This window comes from Nilaparvata lugens, chromosome X, assembly GCF_014356525.2.
Source record: "Nilaparvata lugens isolate BPH chromosome X, ASM1435652v1, whole genome shotgun sequence".
Lineage (NCBI taxonomy): Eukaryota > Metazoa > Arthropoda > Insecta > Hemiptera > Delphacidae > Nilaparvata > Nilaparvata lugens.
In genome coordinates, this window is record NC_052518.1 from 12,144,707 (window position 1) to 12,159,161 (window position 14,455).

A 14,455-nucleotide genomic window follows, 5' to 3' on the forward strand; every position below is an offset into this window, starting at 1 on the left:
TGTCTTCCACCCTGAATGGAAGCTGGAAGCTTTGTGTAGGTCAAGAGATGTTTAAACGGATTTACTGGAGCATGAAGCCAGAGGCGGTTCATTCATCCGTGATTCATTCAATTCATCCTTCCCTCGTACGGTTCTCAATTCCCTTTCACTTCACCTATTGTGACTGTCATGTTATTCCAATCGTCAGGGCGTCAGGCTACCCCAACATTTATATAAACCAGCCTTGAATCCTCATTCATTGCTTCAATATTCACAACACTGGGGTTCGTGAATTTCCCTCCTGGAAAGGTAAGCTTCTTATACATTGTATACTGCTCATCTTGTTACTCTTTGTGGAGAGTAAATAATTATTACAAGGGCTTTTTTTCCCCTTCGTTCATTGGATTGTTGTGTGATCAATTGTGAATAACAAGATAACGTTACCTTCCTCTCCTAAGTATTCTTCTCGCTTTATTTTATGAGAGAGCTTCATTTTTTGGAGCATCACTATATTTTTTCCTTCTCGTTTCATCAGTCCATCTTATCATTTCCCTCTCATCGTGATTCAGTTTTTAGATATAGTAACTCAATTGTGCCTCAGTTTTCAGCAAAACTGTATCGATTCTATTATTTCTGTTCTCTGACGTAGATAGTAACAGTAATAGAATAGGCTTATTGATTCATATTTTATTCAATCAGAAACCTATAATTCATAAATAACCCTACAATTTGGTTTAGATGGTGAAGGTCTAATTTACCGTTGATTTATTCGATTATATTATAATCAATTTTATATAAAAAAACAAGATTAATTCAATGTTGTTATTCTAATATCACAATAATCTTCTCCAAATTCCGAATACAGGTTTATGATGAACCTTCTTCATAAAATTTTCATTGATCTCAAAGTTGTTTTTCTCAACTCCTATCAGTTTGAAATCTATTAAAGCTTTCGTTTCCTAATGTTCAAAACAAATTCAAAGCCTCCATTGACAGAAACAGACACGCAATGGTCCCGCTAAACCATGCATGGTTTCTCAACAAGTGAATGGAATATTGTGTTCTGAAATCGATCAAAATAATTATTGAAACGATCCCAAATTATTGTTCTTTACAAGAATTTTCCATGTTTAATTGGAACTCTTTCACGATAAATCGCTACTATTCCCCCTTCTTGCCTGCAAATGGATAATAAATGTATCTTGAGATGTGTGATAAATGTATCTATTTATTAGGATCATTCATTAGCTTACACATAAACGCTTGATCCTTTTCCCTATTCTAAACTCTCTGCAATAGAGTTATTTTCTATACTCTCTGCAATAGAGTTTTGTTCTATACTCTCTGTAATATAGTTATTTTCTATACTCTCTGCAATACAGTTATTTTCTATACTCTCTGCAATAGAATTGCATTTCATAATCTTTGACTCTGATGCAGCTTCACTTACGCTTATACACGCACAAAATATATCTCTATCATAAATATAATATCTCTCTCGGAAAAATGTCTTATTTCTCTCCCAGTCAGTTCTCTGATCCATGAAATTCCACTTCATTTCTCGAGATATCGATTTCCAACCCTCGTTCTCACAATGGACACCACCCCTACAGCATGACACAATGACACAACCCATGCAACATGACAATCCTTTCAATGACGCACCACCAACGTCATGACGTCATGAGCCATCTCCCAGGATGATATCATGAATGAGTACAGCAGACTGCTTTTAATTAACTTATCGCATGACCCAACATTGTTTACTACTTTTATGACGTCAAACAAAACATTTCTGCAATTGAGCAACACGTTTTAAAGAGGTGTAATATTCATGTTTTTGTGAAAACATACCATTAATACTCAAGTTTACCTGATGATCAGGAAATAGGAGTATATTTATTCTGGAATAAGGCGTTCTTAAATACATTTTATTCATCCATTTCATCTCTTGAAAATGGCGTTAGTACTGTTGAGGTAATAAAAGGTAATAACTGTTTGAAAAGAAAAACTCTTAGACTTCTGGAATAGCTCAACAGATGTCTGTTCTCATGAATATATATTCGATCAAGATATTAGAGATATTCCACTCATCAACTTCCCATGAATAGCACCTATCTGCAAAAGCAACAATTCATATCGAAATTAGATTATAACAGCCAAAAACAGTTCGGCCATCTTAGTTCGGATTTTGAGAGCAGTAGTTTGAAATGGTGTACAGTTTTAGACCTACAGATTTAGTATTGAGAACTTAAGAACAAATGACGTTCAAATGTTCTAGACTTTCATATATCCACGCTTGACTTGGTGGAACAATATCATTGGAAAGGTTTGATTATTGACTTAGCTATAACTTATTCAAGTTATTACTAAGAAATTTGAGTTTGAGGATATTCACTTTGAATCGTCAGCTGTCAGTAGCCCTTACAAATAACATTCAACAAATGCTAAAGTTCAAAGTGATTCTCAGATTCTCAATATAGAAGAAACTTCTAGATCTACATCACCATCAATTTGTCCCACTCATTGGTATTCAAATTGAACTAACTCATTGGCATCGCAACTTCTATGGTGTCAACTTCATTATCAATAGGCAATCATTAGTTAGGTGTTTACATGTTGCCTCCAAAGATATAAAATCGAATAGAATGACAACAGAATCGAAGCATTTTGCCAAAAATTATCATTATCGGGTGAAAAATAAAATTTCATCATTCTGCAATAAAAGTTGATGTTTTATTATACAGCCTACATTAATGTTGTGTTATATAATCAACAAATCTTATAAGATTTATGACCCTTTCGTACAACAGCAAACTCTTTATATAAGAACTTCTTATACATGATTGATGAAATGTAGGAAAATACCTCATAACTTTAAAAATATAATATTCAGCTCTATAATAGAATCGTTCACGCTGTATATTTGAAACCTATGAATGGGCAATCATTAAGTGTTTCACAGTCCGTTCCATTTGTACGGTGAACCAGATAAGCATTCCTCACTTGAAAAAGAAACTTCTTACCGCTTTTGGTCGAAGACGCATTCTTGTTACGGTGGGGAGTGGTACCAACATAATATGCCTACAGATTTCATCACATACTCACACTCATACACACTCACACACCGCAAAAGAGCAGCTTCATGTAGTTTTGTTACGATTGTCTACCACTGATAATACTTTTACAGTAACATAGCAGTTCACTTACTTAGCTATGGACTTTCACTCGTTTTCTGGGACAAGGACGTACCTACTCCAAATCTGGCACTTGCAAGGGCGTATTTATTTACTTCGTATTCTGTAGACGCAGGAGGATCACGAGATTTATACACCAAGATCTTATTACCAAAGACCCCGGTTGAATGAGCTCGTAGTTCAAACGTGGGGAAGTGTTATGAATAGAATAAATTACTTGAATAATTAATACTATGGCCTAGTGTAGGTCAATTTTATCCTGAATAAAACTGATGAAAAATTGGAAACTGTAATAAACGGTTAAAAAACATATTCTATTATTCTATTCTGCTCTTTCAACAGAATGCAATAACGACAGTATATAATAATTATTAATTTATTCATTGCTCACATTTGTGCAAAAAATGTACCTCTTTCGAGCGAACAAATAATACAGGTCAAGCACTTGAATAATGAGCATAACAAAATTTCTTACAAAAATAGTATAAGTGATAATAATGATATTTCTTATAGGAATGAAGTTTTGTAAGAAGCACGCAGAATTTTCTGTTACTCAACTCCCATTGGCTGTTTTCACGACAGCAAAATAGCTGCTCTTTCATTGGCTAAACTTTAGATCGTTTTTGGTAGAATTACCTATTAATCAACTTCTATCTTCCCTTGAATTTAGATAGAATTACAGTCCAGAATAAGGGTGTTATAACACAGTAACAAAACTTCAACTACTTTGTGCATTATTTCAAAGGCCATCACAAGAGTTTTAGAATTTTCATTACAATTTCCTCTTTCATGTAATTGGACAAACATGCTTTTACAACGAGAGCAGTGTGCGTTTAGTACGCGATAGAACCCCTCTAACGCACTAGCACAGGTCAAAGGTAATTTTTAATGTGAAACCCTGTTAGAAGACTATATTGCTTTCACTAGCGTGGTCTAGAGAAGCCACCTGCCGGAAACTCATTAATATAATTCACTGCTAATGGTAGACTTCCATAAGCAATTTTCGTGTGTGTTCATGATACTGCCTCTCAGCCGGTAAAAGGCTAATGAACTATGGTTACATTGGTGGTTTTCTTGACCTTTTGAACATGATTTTCAATATCAATTATGATCCACAATATCAGACGCTTGCTTTGACATTCAATTTTAATATTTCAAGATCATGTAACTCTGCAAGATTCATGGTGGTTATGATTGAATCATTGAATGCTTATTCAAAATTTCTGACCTCTAGAAACAGTAACAAATTGTTTCTAGTACCTCCAGAAACATTTCTGACCTCTGTAACAGTATTACATCGAATCTCGATGAAAAACTAGATGAAACATGGAAGTTTCATTTTGGAAACCAAGTTCAAACCCATTTGATTTCCCATACAATATACCCTATGTTAGCAATATCTGAGATGATATCCTTTTTCACCTCAAAAAGGACAGTGGAGTGAGTCAATTTCATTGACACACTAACATGATCTGAAATATCGGTAGGGTAATTGGGATTAAGGTGCTTATCTGTACTTGATTTTTAAGTCTAAAAAAAGATTAACTTTGTTAAACAAAGTGTGTTTGGAACATGGACAAAATTCAAACAGACAAACGAACAACACCGCAAGTACTCTCTAGTCTCAAAGAACTCATTACGCTCAATCAAAATTTATTGTTGAAAAACCTTTAAATTATTAATCACATTGTGTACAAATACATTAGATGAGGAAAGGCACAACAGGCTAATGCCCAAAACTGTCCCATTCCCAATTTATACTACTGTATACCGTACTGTCCAAATCAAAATGTTGGTTATGTCACTTTCACTTTTCAAAATACAATTTACGCTCTTCAATACTCAGATAAACGAGTGAATTTGAATCAAATAGGTAATATTAGAGTCTAAAATCAAAAAATCTAGAACAGAAACTTAGTAATTATTCAAAAAGTTCAAATTCTGAATGAAACTAGAAATTTTTGAGCTAAAAACTTCTAATCATAAATTATATTAATCATAAATCATTTGAATTGTTATGTATACGGTACATCAAATTCTTGGTTGAAGGATCAGCCGAAGGATTCAGTCTTGAAAGCTTTATTTTTATCGAAACTGCAAAATAACTTACTAGCGTAGGAAATTCTCAGTACAGATATCAGTACTGAGTAGCTATCATAACACTTCATATTAATACTCTCATTAGAGAGTTTTAACGCACTGTACTATGTTTCTGTTATCAACATGTAATGCAACTGTTCAAGTGAAAATATTGTCATAAAAATCACCTATAAAAAATCATTCTTAATCATAATAATCCAGGCCTACACTACAAGGAAATTGCGGTTGTTAGAATGTGTCGGTAGCTTATCAAACATTGTGAACAAAAGCAATTCTCATACTTTCTTTTCATTACTCTGTTGATGAAGCACTCTTAAACACAAACTCATTCATAAGTGTTAACTCGTAAAACATTATTACAGTAGGTTAGTAGTTTTCTGCAATTTTATCTACAGCTACATGATGCATAATTCATCAATGGACTTTTTCAATGTTAATGACATACGATTATTGAAGTATAGCATTAGTTTCTTATTATCAGACTAGTTGACTTGGCTTTTATCGTACGTGAACTTTAACAAAACGAACTGAAAACTTGACGAACTGATAATTATAGGCCTATATCCATCCATGGTGAATCGAGTACCTCAATGCAAAATTTAATGTTAATCAGTCCAGTAGTTCAGACGTGATGATGCGTCATTCGTGTATTTCCTATCCCGTACATGTATAAACCAATTCTTTTCTTTATACTATTATAGATAATGAAGAATTCGTTTTTCTCATCCATGAGCAAACTCACATACATATATCATCAAATATTATTGCGAAAGAAAAAAAGCGAATGCTAAATATTATTTCTCTCCCTTAATACTATTAGATATGTACTCTTTAATGATGCTTTTTCACGTATCAGGGACTGTGAAAAAGTCCCTGATAGCGTTAGGTCTTCAATTACGACAAAAAACATGCATTTCCAGTCCGCAAAATAGTTATACTGGAAATGTATAATTTAGAAATATTAGGATAGATTATACGTTTTACGAGTATATCATTTTACTTTTCAATATCAGTTAGAAAGTGATCGTCATATTCTGAACCCAAATTCCATTAGTTTGTTAATACAGTACTAACATATCTTGCAAAAGCATAGTATTTTTATCAGTGATAATCATTATCATAAACCATACTATTTGTAAGGATACATGGATTCCTCATAAGAAATTAATAATTTTCGAAAAATTCTGACTCCTGAATGAGTGGACATCTTTTAAATTCAACAGTTATCAAATGACGTCACCTAACTAGACAATTTCCAAGAGAATCAATGAGAGAAACTAAGAATGTCCTTTATCAGCGTTTGTTCTCGGTCATATATCACGGTTCACGAACCAGTAACTGGGCTGGGTCTTTGTTTTTATAATATGATGAGAAACAGTTGACTGGTTGATGAAATTGAAAAATGTAATTTGGAGTTTTCAAGAGGTTGAATAGTTTCCTTTCGAACATGAATATAGTAAATGTCAAGTTTCATTGATATACACAATGGAAGGGGTAAATAGTTGGAGTTTTCAAAAATTCATATCTCTTCCTCAAACACGAATATTATGGTTGTGGAGTCTCATTATACGAAAGTTAGAGTTTTCAAAAATTCATATCTTCCTCATCATGAATATCATAGTTGTGAAGTCTCATTATATGAAGTGAGAGGGTGAATAACGTTTGCGCCTTGGACGTTTCTAGTCGTGATGTCTCATTGATACACAATGAAGTGAGAGGGTGAATAGCGTTTGTGCCTTGAGCTTCAGTTTTCTGCCAATTCCTGAACAGAGATGAATTCCCTGTCTCTGTCTCAGTGGGAGAGCTCGCTGTCCCACAATGGCGGTGAGATCTGAAAGTATTTTAAATATAGATGCTGTAAGGCTGTGTCTGAGCCAGACACTGACTAGTTCAGTCTAGTCTAGATGTAAATATTGTCATCTATTGTAGAAGACGACAGAAATTCGCCTTGGCTTCTCCTGCCCTCCTTATAATCATCATCCTCCTCCTCCTCCCAGACCCCTCTTCTCCCACCCAAACCTCTCCACTGATCAGTGTGCCAGAAATAGTGCTGGCACGCATCCCTCACGATAGCACGAGTTATGCAAAAACTCTTGGTTTCCAATGGATTTATTTCTTGTGAAATCATGCTCATTCTGTTTGATATAGCTCCAACAGTATTGGCTGATGAAACTAGGTTGGTTAGTAACTGTGATTTGAAAGACTATTACATAGAATTTTAGGCGTCTCGATAGGTTTACCAAATACTTTTTCAATTTCCACTCAGCTTTGTTCTGAGTTTTACAAAGCTCACTGGTAGAAAAGGAAGGATATTTTCATTTCATTTCATTTCAGATACATGATTTCTGTTTTAATCATGGCATGGAAGCTGATTGTGTGTCAAATTGAATAATTTATTGATAATTTCGACCTGTATTGAACTCTATTTAATATTTGAAGGTTTGATTCATAATGATATGAAAGTACTTCAAACTTTCCTGATAAATAACTTTAAAATGCTGTTTTCAATCGATATCCATATTATATATGCTAGCATGTGAAGTTGTTTCTAACATGTTTTTCTTATTCAGGGAATAGATAGTATGTTCTGTTGTTTCTAAAACCTGATACATACATGAAATAAACAATATCTACACATATTCCATAGCAGTCTTCAATTTGACAGGAAAAGTGGTATAATCCAGTTTGTTTTTGGATATTTGGTAGCAGAGGACAGGCTATTTCTACTCAAATTGAAAAATCATTTGTATTGTTGTTTGATTTGAGAAAAAATCATAATGAAGTATAATCTAGTAGTAATTTGGCTTGTTGATAAGAGAGGACATCAAATTAAAAATCCACTTTGAGCAGAACGCTTTTAATTTCAAATTGGAATAAAATTTTGAAGGAAGAATAGACACAGAGTGAAAAGAAACTCAAGAATACACAGTATTGATCTGATAAAATCAGAAGAGATCACGGAAATAAAAAAGTATCCAACTGGATTATACTAATTTTTCAATCAAATTGGAGAATGCTATGAGATATGTGTAGATATTGTTTATTTCATATCTTTTATTGTTCCTCTCTTGTTTTTCATCGAAGACTAGAAGCGTTATCTGAACGGATGTGAGTAGGAAATGACCGATTTATTGGAGGAATTGTGTTGCAAAGTAAAGCTGAAAACAAATTAACTTGCTGCCATGACGCAAACAAATCGCCCTATCCCTCATCACCTTACAGCAGGATTTAATTAAAAAGTTCCAGCACTACTTAATCTCCTATCACTTTCTTCCTATTTACAAGGGAAGTGAGCAGTGAATGACAGAACAAAACTGCAAGGAAATTACCACTTCGTTCATCAAGACTCTTGTATCAATACTCAGTATAATGTTTATTGATAATGACAATAGCAACAGAATTTTGAAGGTGAATTGATGATTCTTATGAAGTTTCAAGCCACTTATTATTTTGTAATATCCTTTCCAATGAGTCATTTTCTCCTATATGAAGAAATTTCCCAATTCTTTACTCTTGAATATAGGCTATAGTTGCAATTACCTTTCTGTCACCCGTTATCATTATAAAAAATATAAAATTAAACAATTGAAATGACAAGTGAGAAGTGGGTAGTTTTTTCATCTCTAAAAAAAACTCATGTTTTACCGAATTCAACCTTCAAAAATGATCACAAGTTGGTTAATTTCCATTCCATTTCAGTGTATTTTGTGATTAAGATAATAATTGGCCTAGACGTTTTGCAGTTTATTTGATAGTAGATGAACTCATGTTGACTGTCTGAGATAAATTTATTGTCTTTCTAGAGATAGTGAATGAATCACTTTGATGACGCGCTGTCTTTGATTCCAAAGCTCATTTATAGAATATTCTATTCTTCTCGTAATAAAAAAGAGGATTGAATAGATTTCTGGGGAGGAGGAATTCCTGAAAGCAAGATCCAATAATTCAAGTCAAAACTTATTCTACTTCTATGAGTAGCCTATCTACAATTCGTCGTTCCTTCGATAAAAATTGTGCAAATCCGCTCTGATTATGTGATTCCAATGAAAAGAATAAAAGATAATTGAAGTCCGAAAAAAAGTGAACAAATACAAGACTTAACCTATTTCGGTCTATGTGTAACCTTATCTAAATTTGGGAGAGCAAGGAATAGCACAAGGTTATCTTATTTTTTCTCTCCCCATTATTTTGTATGAATCAATAAAGAATAAATAATATGGGTTATGCTATAGCTAGACCTATCCAAACGATTAAATTATAAGGTGTACCTCCAGCTAATAAAACCTTACTTGTGTCGTTGTACCAACCCCACCTAGTTGTCGATTTATTCTTCTAATTGATTCTAATTTTCTCAATATTGTACTCTTAATATTGGCATTTATAGAAGGTCGTTATTCATCTCATTCCACGTTTATTTTTTTAAATTACATTCACTAATAATAACTAATAATTATATTAATAGGGAATTATTCTATAAGATAGTTAAAGAAGTTTAAAATCTATCTGCAATCTAACGCTTTAGAATATTTAAATATTGAGTAAGTTGATATTTCCAGATATAGTTCAGGTAAATAACAGGAAATTCACGGAATATAATTAAAAACTACAGAAAATATATGTTTTCCGAAAGAGCAAACTGGAGCTCAATTCTGAGTTATTTAACAACTATTAAAATTGCCATTTGTCAAAAATATATCACTTGCGATTTGTCAAAGGGCGTGACAAGACATTGAATGCGAAAATGCATTTTGATAAAAGTAATAGCACAATGAGATATATGCGAAAAGTCGGGAAAGTATAAGTTAATATTTTTTCACAATCTTCAACCTGTGAAATCCAAGTTATTGTAGGAGACAAGCTGACACAATCATTTTTGAGGATGGTCATTATTGCATTAATTCACAGTAGTAATCGTCGAATGAGGAAAATTAGTGACAAGGTCATTTTTGACTTGTGGGTGGAGGAGTGACAAGGAAATGCTCTAAATACTCACTCTAACACGCTCTCTCTCTCTATCTTTGTTCCTATCACTGTCTCCTATTCACTAGCTTCCATTACTTTCATTTTCATTCATCAATCTCAAACCATCAAATTCATTGACAGCTTGAACGAGTATCGATTGACTATTCTGTTTTTTCTACAATTTGTTATCTTATCAAAAAAGTGTCGGCTATTAGTATGAACTCATTTATTAAAAAATTGACTTCCAATGTGCAACTTTTTCGACATGTGAGTCATCCAATTCTTCCACTAGGAGATAAATTATTCGAATGTGGAATTGTTAATTGTAGGAATAATTTATTTTCGGATGTCATTGATGCTTTAAATTTCGAGAGGAATTGCAATAATCTCTAGGATGATAGGAAAAATTACTCGTTTTCACTGTTTGACATATTCCGATAAATAACTTATTTTAAACCCTGATTTCAAATTCGACAATATTTCAAGAATATAATCACAAGCAAATCAACGGTCAACTCTAGTAGAATTCAGAGTATAAAAAGGAATGATCTGGAAATTTAGTAGAATCAAATGGTTGAAATTTGAATGATCAATTCCTTAGAATGAAATATTACAAAAATATTGTTTGTTGAATATAGTTATTACAGTTTGAATTCCATTTTTTTATCTTGTACCTCGACTGAGAATTCATCAATATGCTTATAGCATATTCACAATTAGCAGGTTTTATATGTTCATGAGTTTTCTCTCACTTTCATACTTGTGGAGATATATTATATAATATAAATAATAGTCTATTATTATTTGATTTTTGTTTGTAGTAAACTTATGATAACAGAAATTACTAAAATCCAATCAACCAATATTTGTCTTGCGTCACTAATATACGTCATTAATATATATTTCCATGGAAGAGAATATTCTGGAAGTTTCCAACTAGGCCTACTAGATAATATTCAAACAAGATTAAGAGAACATGAATCATGGATTTTATCTAAATTTTTATTTGGAATTGATGTACAAAGGACCCACAACATAAAGATTATAGATTATATTTTGATCTACAATTTATCGCAATAATCATTTTATTGACACAATATCATCTTGTCTATAATATAATAAAGGAAAAAACTGATTATATACGGGATAGGAAATTCACGAATGACGCATCATCACGTCTGAACTACTCAACTGATTAACTTGAAATTTTGCATATAGATTATTGATTTACCGAGGATGGTTAAAGGACTATTTTCAATTCTTCAAGGTTTCATTACGTCAAGCTCTCAGTTTGTCAAGTTGACAATTCGCCGGTTTTCAGAAGCCTACGTCAAGTTTTTGGTCCGTCAAGTTTCCAGTTTGTGATACTTTGTCTGACACATCATCTATCTAACTCTATATTTTTATCTTCTATAATATCATGAAGAAAGACTAATAATATGATGAAGGAAAGAAACAGGTTATACGGGATAGGAAATACACGAATGATGATATTCAATATATTTGTAAAACAGACCCTTCAAACAGACCCTTGCGGAGCACGGGTTACATGCTACTTTTTAATATAATTAAGTTTCATTAATAGGCTACTCACCATTCGCCCAGCGGCATTCTCGGGTCCAATAAACTGTGAACAGAATTGAGTAAATATTTCAATATCAAATATCATTTCAAATTTCAAGTTCAAATATCTTGTACATGATCAGGCTATTACCGTATATATTTATGCTACATTGAATATGATTACAGTAATATCGTTTATTATAAACTATGAATATACAAAAGATTGGCTCCTGTAAAATGTCACAAATTTAATAGTAAAAAAAGTTTTTAACAATGAATAAATAATAGAGATAATGCATTCATTTGCCAGTATCATCCAAAAATATCTCTGATTCTCGTGTACTGTAGCCTACTTGAGTGTTCATCCAGCTGCAACGATAAATCTGGATTTTTTTTCTGATTTTCAATAATTTACTATGTATATGTTTAGCAAGTTTTTTTATTTCCATACAAGTGAAAATGATGATCATTGCCAGAATTGTATCTGCTTGATGTTAATTAATACCGATCTCGATAATAGATCGATTTGTGGTTGAACAATATCTAGTATTTTTTCCAGTTGATAAGATGATCAGTTTTTTTTTTTTCTAAATTAGGAATATGAATATTAAGTGTTTGATATTGTTGTAGAACTGAATGAGAATGAGATAAAAATGTGTAGATTGTTGTTGTTTTGAATCTTTTGAATGATTTGACATTGTTCATGTTGTGTCTACAATGTTGAATAATGTAATATTTGATTTATCTATCATACAATCATGTGCTGAGCGGGATTCAAACCCACGACTTGACAGTTATCCCGTCTTTGACAACACTTAATTTCCCTGCGCCTAAAGAATAAACGTTATGAAAAATATATTTTGTCAGTATTATTTGTTAAACATTCAAACCTATAAAACGATTATACTAATCAGGAAACTACTTTTACTATTCATACATTATTTAGACAAGTACTTGAACTGTTAAGAAACTATTTAGACTGTTAAGATAAGTATCTAGACTGTTTATATAACTATTTAGACGGTTTAGATAACTATTTAGACGGTTTAGATAGCTATTTAGACGGTTTAGATAACTATTTAGACTGTTTAGATAACTATTTAGACTGTTTAGATAACTATTTAGGCTTGAAAATGGCATGAATGTTGAAACATGTTGTGATAAAATAATTCAAAAAAGTGTACTGAGATTTTCATTTCTATCTATATTACAAGTAGCCCTAAACAGAAAAGAGACTATTTAGATTGGAAAACGATTTAGAGTTATCGTTGCGATCAGAGGTTCATCGAGTCGAGAAGAGCGAGTGATAAAAACGTAAGAAAAGAGATGGAAAAATTGATTGGAATATTACGCCTCGCTGATTAAAATTTTTCATAACTTGAAATTCCAACAAACGGGCTTCGTTCAGAATGATTAATTTCCTTGGTTGAACAGTAATAATAGAAAGAAGCTGAGAGGCGATTGGAGCAAAAAGTATGCCCTAGAGTGGTTTCGTTGTTTGTGCCGATCTCATTCAGAGCCAGTCCTCTATGAACAGGTACACAACTCTGATAATTGGACGATATTGGTTTATTGAACGCTACGCTTTGAGAGCGGCTCCACAGGGATAATGAAGGATTTCGTTTGAACAATGGCAAAAAGTATGGTACGCTGCATCCCACTACTCAGGGCATTCATCAGCACTGGCTTTCTAATAAATTCCAAACCCTCTCTCAAAGCGCTGATAAATTTGTTCTACCACTGATGATTGAATCGAGGAGTAATACAATTCCGCACCGCATACAGGAATTCAACCGGAATTGCTCTCCCACTTGATTAGTTGAGCGCTCTCAAACGGTTAGCCATTATTGGCATTCTACAGTGCAACTGCAAAGCTCACTTTGCGGCGTTTGATAGCAGTCGAAAATTAACACAGACTAAACTGAAGGTCGGATAGACGACATTGTTGTTTGTATCGGAATGTGGAAGAACCATATGTACTGACACAGCTCAAATATTCATTCCGTTTCCAAATCAATCTGAGAGGATGCCACATTTGTTTAATACGAATAGAGAATATAATCAAGTACAGGTACCATCTGAGTATAATGAAGTGATATAATTGAACTCCAGTTTAATTGATTTCAATTTACTACTCTCACTAGGATACTTTATAGAATCGAAGTGGACAGAAAATTCGTCAATTTCTGCTTGTATTCTGAGTCTAAAACTTGTCCATTGATGAATGGAAAAAATGATACTTGAATTCCAAAACGTATTTCAATACGAATGAATAATTTGCTGTGTATTTTGTATACTAATTTGTATTAATATAAAATTTCAACACAAAAGCAAACGAATAAATAAGTTATATTGCTGTCTCTTCATTATATTATGCAAATAATGTATAATATATAATAGAATCAAATTAATTTAAACAATCTCATTCGTGTTTTCAATAAATTTCTTATGTCAAATTTAGCAAATGGAACCTAGTAGCCTATATTAAATGATATTACAACTTTTAGAATAGTTTATTTCTAATAGATGGAATTGAATCAACTTATTGTAATTATTGAATCAACTTGAATTATAAAATTACTGTAAACTTTGTGTATTTTTTGTTGTAATCGGGGGTTTTCTTGATCCAATATGAACTCAAAATTGAAGTTAAT

At 32.6% G+C, this 14,455-nt stretch overlaps 1 protein-coding gene across 14 annotated transcripts in view; it reads left to right on the plus strand.

The window, feature by feature from the left end:
• Nucleotides 1-14,455, plus strand: part of LOC111043351 (plasma membrane calcium-transporting ATPase 2) — a 406,771-nt gene that overhangs the window by 237,234 nt on the left and 155,082 nt on the right. The gene's annotated exons all lie outside the window — the stretch shown is intronic.